Source organism: Zea mays, chromosome 10 (assembly GCF_902167145.1).
Source record: "Zea mays cultivar B73 chromosome 10, Zm-B73-REFERENCE-NAM-5.0, whole genome shotgun sequence".
Lineage (NCBI taxonomy): Eukaryota > Viridiplantae > Streptophyta > Magnoliopsida > Poales > Poaceae > Zea > Zea mays.
Window position 1 is genome coordinate 72,538,010 of NC_050105.1, and position 17,170 is coordinate 72,555,179.

A 17,170-nucleotide genomic window follows, 5' to 3' on the forward strand; every position below is an offset into this window, starting at 1 on the left:
GTACAAAAGCTAGCAGGTGTTTCATTTGTATGTTGATGAAGTCAACAATGGGTGGAGGTTAGCAGCGAGGTGCATGGGCATGTAGTTAAGTCCGATAGATCATGACGACAGTAACGCAAAGCTACCTGAGGAAAACGATGGAAGAGGAACGAGGTTGCTACGCTAATCCAGTGGCTTCTCCTTCCTATCGAACTTTCAGCCAGCATCATCACTCTTCAAGTACAGTAGCAAAATAAAGAAATGTTGGGATGGTCTACTAACGGAATTCAGCTCTCTACCGAATGCCAAATAATTTGCAGAGTGTTTTTTTTAGGCACTCGGCAAAGAACTTTTTTGCCGAGTGCCAATCAAAAAATTATTGATAAAAAAATCGGCAAATAAACTCTTTAACGAGTGTTATTTAGCACTTGGCAAAGAGCTTCTTTGCGAGTGTTTTTTGACACTAGTCAAAGAGTTTTTTGCCCGGTGTTTTTTCAACACTAGACAATTTAAAAAAAATTGAAACAGTAAATTTATTTAAATGAAAAAAAATCAACTACAAATTTGTATAACTCATCAAGATGTACAATTTATATTTTGATGATTTCTTCATATGACAAAATAAAAGTAAATTTGTTAATAAAATATATATCTCTCGTAGTTTATGAAACTATAAGATAGATGTATAAGATTTGTGAATAATGTTAAAACCATAACGTGGGATGAACAAATGACCAAACAACCGAAATAAACTTTATAGATCTTGAAAAGTTATAGAATTTTGTAGTTGGCAACCTTTTCATTTGAAGTCATATTGTCAACGAAAACTATGTCTGAATTTAAAAATTTTGAAATTTTGAAAACAATCTCGAATGGAAAAACCACCAATATGAAAGTTGTAGGTCTTGAAGAGTTATGAAACTTTGTAATTGATAATGTTTTGGTTTGAAATTATCTTGTCATATAAAACTATGTTTGAATTTTTCAAATTACCTCGGATGGAAAAAACACCAAAATAAAGTTGTATGTCTTGAAATGTAATGAAACTTTAATATTGACAATTTTTTACTTTGAAATCATCTTATCATATAAAAATCCATGTGATTTTTCAAATTTGAAATTCAAAATTTGTAAACGGCCCCAGACGTAGAAACTATCAAAATAGAAGTTGGAGATCTTGAAAAGTTATGAACTTTATCGTTGAAAACATTTTCAAGTGAATTCATTTAGTGCCTGAAATAATAAAATTACTCTCGATTTGTTATAATACATGAGGAATAAAAACGTAATATAAATACAATTGATATAGAGGTTGCGAGTTTTTTCAAAACATGTAACGGTGGTTATGTTTTGCTGTTTTTGGGTTTTTTATGAATTTTAATTTGCTGAATGTTTTTCTTTGGCGAGTGTTTTTTGAAATTAGGTTATGTTTTATTTTGGAACATGCCTCCCTCCTATGCCTTTTTTAAATGCTAAAATATAAAGAGCAACCAAAAACGCTAGATCTGAAATATATGTTGATGATCTAATATGTACACCAACATCATATATGCATTAGATGCATTCCTAATAAAAAAAATTCATGAGTGCGAACCTGAAACACCACAATATAAATATAGGGACTTGAATGTCAAAAAACAAGAGGTAATAAGGACATACATAGAGATGTTAATAGGGACCCGATACTCGCTACATGGGGAATTCCTCTAACATGGTATAGGACAAAAATATCCTCATGAGTAATAATATAGGACAAAATCCTTATCCATTGGGTAAGCTGGTATATGTTTGGGAAGCAATCATCTAAACCCGATTACTCATAGTCCGTGTGAACCGGATACAATTTTAATTAAAAATTCACGAGCGAAAACCTGAAACACCACAATGTAAATTCAGGGACTTCAATGTATATAAAAAATAAAGAGGTAAGAGCATCTCCAACAATGCCTCAAACTGGTGCCTCAAATTAAAATATGGGGCTCTACGCAAGAAAAAATATACTCCAACAGTGCTCATTTTATAAGATTTGGTCAAAAAAATTATAAGACACTCTCTAAAGTGCCTCAAATATACTACACTGTGGTGGGCTGCCCTATAATATAGATTTGAGGATTTAATGTTGGAGTGGAATGTTTTATTGGTGCCCTAAATTCTATAAAATATACCCATTTTTAAATTATAGGGTATTTTTATAGGTTAATTTGTTGGAGATGCTCTAATAAGGATCTGTACAAGGTTGCAACTTAGACCCGGGTTGGGATGTTGTGTATAAGGTATCGCCGCACGGGAGGTTACCTGTTCCTAACGATGAAGATTACAACTTAGACCCGGACACATATGATGGAGAGTTCTTCCAAGAAGATGGGCTAGAAGGGCGATTTGAGATAGACTTAACTGAAGCTATCGGAATGGACGTAGATATTGAAATGGTTGTTGATGAGGAGGATGATGAGGTGCAAAATGATAATGACTTAGTAATCCTTGAAGGCAATGACGAGGTTGCGTCTTCCGATGGTGTTGAGATTGAAATGCTTGATAGTGATGATGAGAGTTATGATCCGGCTAACCCCGACACATATGAAGATTATTTTTAATCGATGTAATGTTATATGACTTTTTATTTCGCACCTGTTTTTAAATACATCTTTTTATATGTGCTTATTTGTTTATTCTTAATTGCAGGTTGTTGGACAAATATGGTGGGCGGTTTCCTGAGGAGGAGGAGGGGGAGGAGGAGTAGGACGGCGGACGATGTAGAGCAGGCAGCGCAGCAGGACGAGGCAGAGCAGGCAGCGCAGCAGCAGGCGGCGCCTCAGGACGACGACGACCAGCAGCAGGACGACGACCAGCAGCAGGACGCCTCAGGTTCAGGCGGCTCTAGTTCGAGGAGCATCTACCTGCGAGGCCCCGCGAGTCTCCCGCCGCGTCCCATACTTTGGGACAGACGGCCGCTGATTCGGCCGGAAGGGGAGAGGTATGTAACTTTATGTTCTTCATTCGTGTTCATATTATGTGTTCAAAATCATAATATAAACTAATACTTTTTATTTATCACTTGGACAGGTCTTGGACGGTTTTGGATTATGCTGGGGGTCATCGTCGCCCCCCCAATAACATCCTCGGCCTGCTGTGCAGGGAACACTTCCCTGGACTTGTGGAGTACGCCGGAGTGACGGGCCCAACCTTCACCTTCGACCACTACGCCGTCGCCCCCGATGCAGTAGACCGGGACGGCAGAGAATTCAATAACAAGGCGGAGCGGGTGAAGCAAGAGCTGTGGGTAAGTCTTAGTATAATGTAAAATATGTCGCATTCGTTGCAAATTCTTGAAATAATGTATGGATACATCGTTTTTGTATGCAGGATTTCTTCAGATGCGATGCTGGATACGAGGCTAGGGCGGATGTGGTGGCCACCACGAGCTGTAAGAAGCTCGTCCTGGATATGCACTATGAGGCCCGCATCCAGGCCATCATCACCTACCATGGCTCCGTCCTTGGGGAGAAGGTGACCAAACCTCAAGCCCGAACCATGTCGTTGACCAGGGAGCAGTACCTGCAGGTAAAGTCATGCATGTTTGGTACCAGTACTCCATGCATGAATTTTATTTTACCTTCTGATATGCACTTTACGTGTTTACTTTGCAGATGATTCCACATTGGTGCGCCGCACATCCTCTGTGCTGGGAGCAGATGGTGGATAGGTGGTGTTCGACTGAGTGGGACGAGGCGCACACAGCTAGCCGGGATCGGCGTTTGATGATGCAAGGCCCCTCCCACCACCAAGACAGCCGAAGCATGGGTACGCCACCTTTTTTATTTAGATATATAGCACTAAGTTAGATATTATTTCTAACTATCTCGTTGGTTTTCGTTGCAGTCGGCGTCACATGGTGGCAGGCCTTGCTCCACCTTCTCGGCCTATGCTATGGCCCATAAGGGTAAGGCGACGTCCGACGTCACCTACAACCCGGATGACGGGCCCGAGGCCTACACCAACCCCGCCGTCTACAGCCGCCTCCATGACTACACCGCCATGGCGCAGGAGGTCCATGGCCCAGACTATGATCCGAGCACCGAGCCGATCGACCCCGACGGGGCAATCGACTCGTCCTCCACTCCCATTCTGTCTCAGGTGAGAGCAAGGAGCACAGGCTCGAGTCCAGCCATTTGACCTCGGCACGATAGCTCACAGCATCGCATACAGCAACTCGAGGTTAGTGCTTCTGTAACTCGTCCTTCCTTGAGTTATATACCTACTCTTTGAGTTACTATAACGTTGGCTTGTAATATTACAGACCCAACTAGAAGAAGAGAGGAGGGAACGTCACGAGATGGAGGCGAGGATGATGGCGGAGCGGGAGGCGGAGCGCCGGGCAGATCATCAGAGGATGGCAGAGATGTTCCAGTACATGCAGAGCCTTGGCGCCGCACAGGGCATCGCTCCACCACCTCCACTGTTCCCTCCAGTTGACCCTGCTCTCTTCCACACTCCTGTGAGTATCAAAATTGTAGTTAGATGTTTGTAATGCATCTAGTATAACACATGCAATCTCTTCTCTGTGCAGGGCCAATCTGGAGCGGCATCCAACAACCCTCCGGAAGGGTTCAGCCCAACGCAGCCTCGGTCAAACCGCCCACCTCCATGAGTGTTGTGTTTTCATTGTTTTAGACTTCAGAACTTATGTATAATACTTATGTCTGTGTTTGATACTTATGTGAGACCTTGCGACGTTTGAGACTTATGTTTGTGTTTGATACTTGTGTTGAACACTTATGTTTGTGATGGATATTTATGTTTGTGGTGACGGTTTTATGTTTGTGTTGGCTATTTATGTCTGTGATGATATCTGTGATGTATATATGTGATATATATGTGATATCTTCTGTTTGTGTGGATGGAATACAAAAAACAAATAAAAAAGATATATACTGGTCACTTTGCCGAGTGTAACACTCGGCAAAGAGGCGCTTTGCCGAGTGTCAGGGTCATAACACTCGGCAAAGAGCACAGACCTGGGCACCGACTTAGGTTCTTTGCCGGGTGTTATGACGCTGGCACTCGGCAAAGGGGTCGGCTTTGCCGAGTGCCGCACAGAACACTCGACAAAGAGCCTGACATGGGGACCCTCTCTAGCGGGCTCTTTGCCGAGTGTCCCAAGTGGCACTCGGCAAAGATGGATTCTTTGCCGAGTGCTGTCTGGAAGACACTCGGCAAAGATAACTTCTTTGCCGAGTGTCTACCAGGCAGCACTCGGCAAAGTCGCCGTCTCCGTCACCTGGCGCTGTAACGGCCGCTTTTCTTTGCCGAGTGCTCTCTGGCACTCGGCAAAGAGGTTTGCCAAGTGCCCGAGAAAAAGCACTCGGCAAAGAAGCCTTTGCCGATGCACTCTTTGCCGAGTCTTCTTTGCCGAGTGTCACACTTGGCAAAGCCTTTGCTGAGTGTTTTTAAGGCTTCGCCAAGTGCTTCAGGCACTCGGCAAAGCGATTGATTCCGGTAGTGTTGAGATCCACTCGTGTGTGTTTTACACGGTAAATCATATCATTACGTCGTAGAGAGATAATATAGGCAAACTCGATTATTAATTAGTCGTGACGTTAATCGTGAGTATATCACATGTATTCAGTTTTAACTAGCTGAATGCCCGTGCGTTGCAACGGGAATATATAATACCAGTATACTACGATAACTTATATACAAAATGTGTGTTATATTGTTATGAGAAAATATTTCATAATCAATTTGTGATCCTAGCCATACATAAATTTTGTTATTTTAATCTAATTATTTCACCACTACATTGCAACCATCAGTATCATGCAGACTTCGATATATGCCATGATTTGTATGGTCTCATCATTGGAGAGCACGTTCCACACATGCCGGAAAAATTCCCTCGTACATCATTAGTCATCAGACACGCACCACCATATGATCTTGCTTAAACAAAAAGGTAAGTGTGTATGCGTTTGCGAAGAGAATTAAAGGCAGGCCGATACAAAAGCTACCCTGACGGTGACGAGGATGACGAACTGGTCACTGTTGTCGATCCTCCTCTATGTCACCTCCGGCGCCAAGATGATGCCACAATCCTCGATATAGTAGTCATCGAACGCACGCGACATGACGAGTACCGATGACTCTTGGTTGAGCTACCAAACGAAGTGCACCCCGGGCTCATCAGCGAGGTAGTACCCTTGGCCGTTGCACCACCGGATGCGCTATTCCACTACATACATCATGTTCGAGGACACTCACACAACGTCAGCAACGTCCATCATCCCAGCGCACAAGAATTCATGTCCGGTCAGTAGCGACTTATGTGGCAGGTTGGGCTTCAGGTGGACGATGAGCTGGACGGCGTGATGGCGTCGTCGTCGGATGCGGTGTCCAGAACAACCCGAGAGTCATCGACGTTGGCGACAACCATGAGCCCCCCTGCTTAACGATGGACAACGCGGTGAAGCTGCTCTGGACCGCGTCCAAGCGGCGGCTTCGCGGGAGCTTGTCGTACACAGCAGCGCATGCGACCACGTAAGACTGCTTTTAGAGGTCGAACTGACAGTCGCCAAGCTTCTTCTCGTCATCGATAAGCGACGACAACGTGAGTGCCTCCTGCTCATGGAGTTTGTTAGGGGTTTGAAGTAGGAAACATGGATTCATGCTTGGCGTTGGTTTATGAAAATGACTCACAAGTCTGATCCATGGAAAAAAATATTACGAAGAAAAAATGTCACACATGCAAAAAAGGGAATTTAAGTATAATGCATTATTCAAACAAAAGAAATAACATGCAAAGCTCTTCTTTAAATAATATTACCTCCATCCAAAAATATAATTCAAAAATCTCGGTGATACTTATCTACTACTACGCATTGTGCAATGGTAGCAAGTGAGCTTGGAGAGAGATGTAGTAGATGTGTTTCCTGTCATAGATGTAGACATAAACACATATAGGTGGGTGCCCGTGCGTTGCAACAGAAACATTTAATATCATGATAACTTATGAACAAATGTGTGTTATACTGTTATGTGAAAATGTTTCGTAATTAATTTGTGATCTTAGCCATACATAAATTTTGTTATTTCAATCTAACTATTTTATCACTACATTGCAACCAACAGTACCGTGCAGACTTCTATACATGATAGCTGAATGCCCGTGCGTTGCAACGGAAATATATAATACCAGTATACTACGATAACTTATATACAAAGTATGTGTTATACCGTTATGAGAAAATGTTTCATAATCAATTTGTGATTCTGGCCATACATAAATTTTGTTATTTATAATCTATTTGTTTCACCACTACATTGCAACCATCAGTATCATACAGACTTCGATATATGTCACGATTTGCATGGTTTCATTATTAGAGAGCACGTTTCACACATACCGGAAGAAATTCCCTCATACATCGTTAGTCATCGGACACGTACCACCATACGCTTTTGCTTAAACAAAAAGGTAAGTGTGTGTTTGCAAGACTAATGGTCAAACATCGTATAACCATAAAGTTAGAATACTATATTAATATATTAAATAAATTAATCCAATAGACATAGATTAACCCAATTAACATAGGATAAATAAATATCTAATTATAAAAGTATGAAACATGATATAATCAATGTTGTTACTGCGTAGTAAATATTCATACGAGACTAACACAACTGAAACGGTTCAATTTGGAATTAAAATGGGGAAGTTACGAATTTCTAAAGTTTCTATGTATTTGATATATGATTAATTAGGAAATCAATTTTATTGTTGTTTTCATGACAAAACAGAGGTATTATGTGATAAAAATAATATTATAGAATTATAGAAATTGGAATGAACTCATTTGGATTTAATATGAAATTTCCATGAATTAAATGGGTTTTTGCAATTATTTTTAAACTATAAATCAATTTCTAAACTCATTTTCCCTATTTTCTTTATTTCCTGGACTGCGTCCCAAACTCCAGAAAGATCAGGGGCTAAACTATAAATGTTTTTCTAGACTCAGTGAGCATACATAGTGGACGGCGGGTTAAACACAAAAGACGTTTTAGTTGAAGTTGTACACAATTCAACATGAGTCATGTTGGCTAGAGGGTGGAAGGCTAGGTATTCTGCTCAATAGATGATCCAAGGTTTGATTCCTGAGCAGCCATGGTTTAATTTTTTTTTTGCGCGCGGAACGGGGGAGGGCAGAACGGCAGACTACTATTACTTACTTAATAAGTAGTAGAGATTTATGTTATCCAAATCTCATGGCGCCCCACAAAGCAGCCCCCCTCATGGTCGACTGCAATACAAGAGACCTCGGTTAGCTAATTCCTCTAGTATAAGCTCGAACTCAAGCTACGAGCCAAGTTGGCTCGAGTTGTGTATATATATTTTTTTCCACGAACGGTGGCTTTGCACGTGTTCCACTAAGAAAGAAGAGCTGGTCAAGTTGAAGATATAGGCTCTAGTTATTATTGGACATACTGATCAGTAGTCTAAATCCCAAGGTGAAAGCGAGGTAATCAAGGTCTAGTTAAACTAGTGCATGGCTCTAGTTATTATTAAAGTAATATTGGATATGCTCTTCCAAATTATAAGTCGACATCGACACGGTCACTAAAATATAACTTTCATATTTTTTTTTAAAAAAATGCATATAAACTTTTAATACATTTATATTTTTTGTAAATATAATTTCTAAAATAAATCTGTACATATGACTATTAGATTTCGAAACGAAATAATAAGGTAGTTATTTGTAGTTAAAGTGTTATAAGTTTGACTTAAATCTTATTTAAAACGGCTTCTAATTTAGAACGGGAGAGAGTACTTTTAATTTGGAGTATTTTTTTCCACTTGAGATATCGATCCCTTCAACTCAGCTAGCCGGTACGATCGAAGCATGTGCAAAACGACTATTCAAAACGTAACTTGTACGAACTTGCTACATTATTACAGACACCATAAGCAACATGACGCGTGCAGCAAAAGAGTATTGCGTGTGTGATATTCCCCTCATCTCCGGCACTTCTTTTGCTGTGCAGCAAAAGAGTATTGCGTGTGTGATATTCCCCTCATCTCCTGCACTTCTTTTGCTGCACGCGGATTGCTTTCGAAGCTTCCGCAACACGATCGCATCACATGCATGCGGCTGACTGCGGAGCAAAGCAAATTTTTTTTAACCTTTTTGATAAGAGCAAAGCAAAGCTTGAAAAGGTCCGCAAAGTGCAAGCATCCCCTCCTTTGGGCAGGAAAAACACACGGGCGGGCCCTTTTTGTACCTGGCAGCCTACTCTCGGGACTGGGCTATTGCTGGGCCTGGCCTTTCTAAAAGGTTATCTCTACCTCGGCTTTCAGCCCGCTCGAGCGTACTGTATGCACAAAGACGGCAGTAGCATTTTTAGAAAAAAAAAAAGGTCGTCCGGACCTCCTATTTCTGGGCCTGGCCGACATGGCAAATTAACCACGAGGAAGGTAAATCACGCTTTTACAATATTTCAGAATGAAAAGGTAGGATATTATTTTCTGTATTTCAGAATGAAAGGTAGGATATGATGCGTGTGGGGTTTTTTTTTCTGAAAGAATGTAAAACATGCATATTGCGTTTTTGTGTCCCTAGCTAGTACGGTGCGGTTTGCATTGTGATTGTGACGTGACGCCATCTCTCTTACCGAAGCAGTCTAGCGTGACGTGGGTTGCCAAGTGATAGTGTTGCTTGCTCATGCATCGATCGCGTGTCCAACGGGGAGGTGTCGTTGTTTCTTTATACACCATTTCAACCGGCGGGGATCCGTCCTCCCCTATTTTAAACCTCACCTTATAAATAACAATGTAAACTACTATTTATAATACAAAATAATATCTTGCATGGCTATATGTACCATAGCTATATGTATCATCCTGGCCTTAGCTTGCTTGTTTGCTCGCGACGTTCGTGTCGTTTTCTCTCTTTCTCCTATGATGCTCTGCCACATTGCAAATAACTCCACTAAATTTTCTAGAGTATCTCTCTATTAACCTTACCAAATTTTCTAGAGCTGAAACAGTCCCAAACACCCCTTACCATTTACAAACAACATGTATTACCAATTTTCTCATCAGTACTATGCAATTTTCTCATCAGTACAAACAACATGTATTACCTTGCCCTTGTTGGTAACACTAAAAGGGGAAAAGTTTACCAAGTACTATTGGTAAACAGCATACAAGATGTGCATGTTGATACATACCAGAAAGTTTGGCATGAGCGTAAGTTGTTATTTTAGGTCATGATTGTTTTTGTTGAAGATTCTATGGGCCATGCATATATGGAGGGGAGTGATGCTTCGTCCATGAGTTAAGTTGGAATAACAATAATTACTTGTTAAGAATATTCACATCCTCTTGGTAATCTGAGACTAGCTTCCTCATTGAGTCTAGCACATATGTAATACCATGTTCCATCGTGATTATAAAGAGTACCCGTTGGCTTCCTCATTTAGTCTAGCACATTAGTAATACCACGTTTCATCATGATCATAAGGAGTATTCGGTAGAAGCTGAACAATTGTCGGTGTAGAGAGCAAATGAGATGGGATATTTAATAGGAAAAGGTATAGGGAACGACACAAATAGGCACTAACTTCAAGTTGTAAGGTATAAGTGATAGTAATCTATAGGAGAATGAATAGGTGACTCCTGAAATTCAAAACTTAAAAACAAACTTAGGGCCTGTTTGGCACAGCTCTAGCTCCTGATTCTAGGCGAGGATCTGAAGGAGTCATGCCAAACAAGTGTTTTGTGAACTGATTCTCACGTGGAGCAGGAAGGATTGGGAGTCGTTTTTAATAGAAACGTGGGAGCTGAAAAAACCTGCTCCACCCTCCCTCAAAATAGCTCCTCAACCAACCAAATATGAACCTTCCCTCAATATTTGCCCAAAATTACCCGCAATTGCCATTAAAGAAACAACGACACCCCACGGCGCCCAACCTACACAGCGCCCGACCCTCCCGCGACCTCCTACCTCCTACCCGCAATTGCCATTAAACAAGAATCAGTTTACTTGTCAAACGATTTTAAAAATGATTCTGATTCTACAGGAGAATCAGAAAGATCAGCTCCTTAGAAGGATCAGGATCTAGAGCTAAAGAATCAGGAATTGGAGTTGTACCAAACGGGCCCTTAATCTAAATTAGATGTTAGCACAAAATGCAGATCAAATTAGAATGAGAGAGAAGAGAAGTTTTTCACTTTTAGATGCGGAATTAACTTATAGCAATCTCACAAGTGAAATCAAGAACTTATAATAAGAGAGGAAGAATAAATTGCAAACAAAGTAGAGCACATAAGACAACGATTTTTTCCGTGGTTCTACCAAGCCCCAAATGCTTGCTTACATCCACGTTGTGGTGTTCCAAAGGATGAGGGTTGCAACCAACCCTTCTCAAGTGATCCAATGATCAACTTGAGGCTACAATTCTTCTTTATTAATATCTCCTCGCAAGGAGCTCTACAGATTGAAGTCTCTTGCAGCCATACACAAGTTGATGGGAGTTACAACTCTAAAGAACAACGAGAGGGAGAAGTAGAATGCACACACAAGAGCAAAACGCAGCAACACAACACAAGAGAGCAGATCTCACAAGCACACGCACACTAGAATGACTAACTGAAAGGGAAATGTGCCCTTGGGCAATTTCAATAATGTTTTGGTGATTAAGTGCCCAACACGGTTAATTAAGTTCTTATGTGCCAAGTAAAGTGAGAAGTGCAAATCAAAGAAAAAGGTATGTTTCTAGACTTAGTACATTGTTTTGAGTACTAATGTGTTTTGTCTAAGTGCTAGAAACAGTGAGAAAAGAATTGGAAAAAGAGTTGGTTATGTGCAGCAAACTTCAGCTCGGCTTGGCACACCGGACTGTCCGGTGCACCAGGCTGGTCCGTGTGAACTCGCCGCTCTCGGGACTCGACGGCGGCATACGGCTAAAAATCACCGGACCGTCCGGTGGTGCACCGGACTGTCCGGTGCGTCATCCGCGGCGAACTTGTCGCCCTCGAGAAAAGCAAAGGGGTGACGTGGCTATAATTCACCGGACTGTCCGGTGGTGCACCGGACTGTCCGGTGAGCCAACGGTCGCCTGCGCCAACGGTCGGTCGCGCAATCTTCGCGCGACACATGGACTGCTCCAACATTCAGTTGGTGCACGGACTGTCCGGTGTGCACTGAACAGTGTCCGGTGCGCCAATCAGCCCAGAGGAGAAACGGTCGGATATGCCAAATTTGGAAGGAGATCGCGCACTGGACCATCTACAGGACCTGCCCGGTGGCACACCGGACTGTCCGCTGCACCACTCGACAGAAGGCAGGGATGGCCTTCCATGTTTGTCTTCAACGGCTCCTAGCTGCCTTGGGGCTATAAAAGAGACTCCTAGGCGCATGGAGGAGTCACCTAAGCATTCACTAAGCATTCTAAGACTCCCGCACTCCGCCTCCGCGCAATTGATCGACTGTGTTAGTGATTTGAGCTCCGTTTGAGTCATGAACTCACTGTGCTACGTTTCGAGCTCAAGTCTTGGCTTGTGTGCGTGTGTGTGCTGCGGATTTGTGTCTTGTGTGTGTTGCTCTTCCCAACCTTACTCCGTGCTTTCTTTGTGATCTCTATTGTAAGGGCGAGAGACTCCAATTTGTGGAGATTCCTCGCAAACGAGAACAATACTCTAAAGGAAAAACCGTGGTATTCAAGTTGATCATCGGATCACTTGAAAGGGGTTGAGTGCAACCCTCGTCCATTGGGACGCCACAACGTGGAAGTAGGCAAGTGCTAGTTGGCCGAACCACGGGATAAAAATCACGTGTCTTGTGTGGCTTTCTCTGTGATTGTTGTGTTCACAAGAACTCGCTTCAAGCTACTTAGCCGTACTAACACTTATAACTAAGTTTTGTGGCTATTAGTGTTTGATTTTTACAGGATCACCTATTCACCCCCCTCCTTCTAGGTGCTCTCAATTGGTATTGGAGCCGTACTCTTTATCTAAGGGACTAACCGCCCGAAGAGATGGATCTTAAGGGAAAGGGGATGGTGGTCAATGACAAGGAGAAGGAGTTCATCTTCAACGAGCCAAGAGATGACAAGCCCACTGACTCAGGCTCGAGTCACAAGAAGAAGGACGGGAAGAAGAGGCGCATCAAGAAGTTCATCTACTACGACAGCGATGCATCTTCTTCTTCACTAAGAGACGACGACGACGACTCTTCGTCGAAAAAGAGAACGGTTAATCAAAACTACTCTTTTGACTATTCTCGCATGCCATACAATTCGAATGCACATTTACTTTTTATTCCTCTAGGAAAACCTCCACACTTTGATGGAGAGGACTACTCATTTTGGAGTCATAAAATGCATAGTCATCTATTTTCTCTCCATCCTAGCATTTGGGAAATAATGGAAAATGGAATGCATTTCGATAGTACGGATAACCCTGTGATTATTAATAAGCAAATCCATAAGAATGCCTAAGCTACTACTGTGTTGTTAGCATATCTCTTTGCAGGGACGAGTATAATAAAGTAAGTGGCTTGGACAACGCCAAGCAAATCTGGGACACCCTCAAGATCTCACATGAGTGAAATGATGCTACAATGATCACCAAAATGGAACTGGTGGAAGGCGAGCTAGGGAGATTCGCCATGATCAGGGGAGAAGAGCCAACACAAACCTACAACAGGCTCAAGACCCTGATCAACAAGATTAGAAGCTATGGAAGCACAAGATGGACGGATCATGACGTCGTCCGACTCATGCTCAGGTCATTTATAGTTATTGACCCCCATCTTGTGAATCTTATCCGTGAAAACCCCAGGTACACAAAGATGACGCCTGAGGAGATACTTGGAAAATTTGTGAGAGCGAGCGTATGATGGTGAAGGAAGCTCGATACATGGACAATGCTCTAAACGGTCCACTACCTATCTACGAGCCGCAGCCCATTGCTCTCAAAGCAACAAGCAGCAAGGAGGCGCTACCAATCAAGGTAGCTCAAGTGGAGGCTGCCGGACTCAATGAAGATGAAATGGCGCTTATCATCAAGCGTTTCAAGACCGCACTCAAAGGACGTAAGGAGTACCCCAACAGAAATAAAACAAAGGGAAAACGCTCTTGCTTCAAATGCGGTAAGACTGGCCACTTTATTGCAAAGTGTCCCGATAATGATAGTGACTAGGGACAAGAAAAGAACGGGAAGAAGGAGAAAAAGAAGAACTACATGAAGGCAAAGGGCGAGGCGCACCTTGGAAAGGAATGGGACTCGGACTGCTCTTCTTCCGACTCCGACGACGAGGAACTCGCTGCTTCGGCCTTCAACAAATCCTCACTCTTCCCCAACGAACGCCATACATGTCTTATGGCCAAGGAGAAAAAGGTACGTGTTCGGGACACTCCCAAGTATACTTCTTCTAGTGATGAAGAGTCATCTAATGATGAAGTAGATTATACTAGTTTATTTAAAGGTTTAGATAGAGCTAAAGTAGAAAAAATAATGAATCAATTGATGCTCTAAATGAAAAAGATAGATTGTTAGAAAAACAAGAGGATATTTTATATGAGGAACATGACAAATTTATTAGTGTGCAAAAATCCCTTGCCTTAGAAATTAAGAGAAATGAAATGTTATCCTCTGAATTGTCTATTTGCCCATGAATCGGTCTCTAGTTTAAAGAGTTTAAATGATGAACTAAATGCTAAGCTAGAGGAAGTCAACAAAACTAATTCATGTGTAGAGCATGTTGTTATTTGTAATAGATGTAAGGATTTTGATGTTGATGCTTGTGATGATCACCTTATTTCTATTACCAAATTAAATGATGAGGTGGCAAGTCTCAATCCTCAACTTAAGACTTTCAAAATTAATTTTGATAAATTATAATTTGCTAGGGATGCCTACACCGTTGGTAGACACCCCTCAATTAAGGATGGGCTTGGTTTTCGAAAGGAAGCCAAGAACTTAACAAGCCAAAGGGCTCCCATTCCCAACAAGGAGAAAGGGAAGGCTCCTATGGTTAGTAATCCTCAAAGGAACCATGCTTTTATTTATGATAGGAAAATTGCTAATCGTGCTCATTATAATAGGAGTTATGATCATGATGCTTTTAATTCACATGCTATGTTTGCCTCTAGTTTTACTTTTGTTCATGGTAGAAGTAGACCTAGGAGAAATCATGTTGTGTATCATGTGCCTAGGAAAATGTGCAATGAATCTACTACGGTTTTCCATGCTTGCAACACTTCTTTTGTTCTTTCATGTAAGAATGCAAAAGTAGTGGCTAGGAAATTGGGATCCAAATGCAAGGGAGACAAAACCTGCATATGGGTTCCAAAAACTATTGTGACTAACCTTGTAGGACCCAACAAGAGTTGGGTACCTAAAACCCAAGCTTAAATTCCTTGCAGGTTTATGCATCCGGGGGCTCAAGCTGGATTATCGACAGCGGATGCACAAACCACATGACGGGGGAGAAGAAGATGTTCACCTCCTATGTCAAGAACAAGGATTCCCAGGATACGATTATCTTTGGAGATGGGAATCAAGGCAAGGTCAAGGGTTTGGGAAAGATAGCCATCACAGACGAGCACTCCATATCAAATGTATTTCTAGTAGAGTCGCTTGGTTACAACCTTCTGTCTGTAAGTCAATTGTGTCACATGGGTTACAATTGTTTTTTTACAAATGTTGATGTATCTGTCTTTAGAAGGAGTGATGGTTCATTAGCTTTTAAGGGTGTATTAGATGGTAAACTCTACTTAGTTGATTTTTCGAAAGAGGAGGCCGATCTAGATGCATGCTTAATAGCTAAGACTAGTATGGGCTGGCTGTGGCATCGCCGTCTAGCACATGTTGGGATGAAGAACCTTCATAAACTTCTAAAGGGAGAACATGTGTTAGGACTAACCAATGTTTGTTTCGAGAAAGATAGACCTTGTGCAGTTTGTCAGGCAGGGAAACAGGTGGGAAGCACTCATCACATCAAGAATGTGATGACAATATCAAGACCACTGGAGCTTCTTCACATGGACCTCTTCGGACCCGTTGCCTACCTTAGCATCGGGGGAAGTAAGTATGGTCTTGTAATTGTTGATGATTTTTCCCGCTTCACTTGGGTGTTCTTTTTGCAGGATAAATCAGAAACCCAAGGGACCCTAAAGCGCTTTCTAAGGAGCGCTCAAAACGAATTTGAGCTCAAGGTGAAAAAGATAAGAAGCGACAACGGGTCCGAGTTCAAGAATCTACAAGTGGAGGAGTATCTTGAGGAAGAAGGTGTCAAGCACGAGTTCTCCGCTCCCTACACACCACAACAAAACGGTGTGGTAGAGAGGAAGAACAGGACGCTTATCGACATGGCGAGAACGATGCTTGGAGAATTCAAGACGCCCAAGTGGTTTTGGTCGGAAGCTGTGAACACAGCTTGTCACGCCATAAACCGGCTCTACCTACATTGCCTTCTCAAGAAGACCTCATATGAACTCCTTACCGGTAACAAACCCAACGTTTCTTACTTTCGTGTATTTGGGAGCAAATGTTACATTCTGGTGAAGAAGGGTAGACATTCTAAATTTGCTCCCAAGGCAGTAGAAGGGTTTTTACTAGGGTATGATTCAAATACAAAGGCGTATAGAGTCTTGAACAAATCATCGGGTTTGGTTGAAGTCTCTAGCGACGTTGTATTTGATGAGACTAATGGCTCTCCAAGAGAGCAAGTTGATCTTGATGACATAGATGAAGATGATGTTCTGACGGCCGCAATGCGCACGATGGCGGTAGGTGATGTGCGACCATAGGAACAACAAGAGCAAGATCAGCCATCTTCCTCCACAATGGTGCATCCTCTAACTCAAGACGGTGAACATGTACCTCAAGAAGAGGGACAGGATCAAGGGGGAGCACAGGAAGAACAAGTGATGGAAGAAGAAGCACCACGTGCCCCTCCAACTCAAGTCCGAGCAACGATCCAATGACATCACCCCGTTGACCAGATTCTAGGTGACATAAGCAAGGGAGTAACTACTCGCTCAAGATTAGCTAATTTTTGTGAGCATTACTCGTTTGTCTCTTCTATTGAGCCTTTCAGGGTAGAAGAGGCCTTGCAGGATCCGGATTGGGTGTTGGCCATGCAGGAAGAGCTCAACAACTTCAAGAGAAATGAAGTTTGGAGCCTGG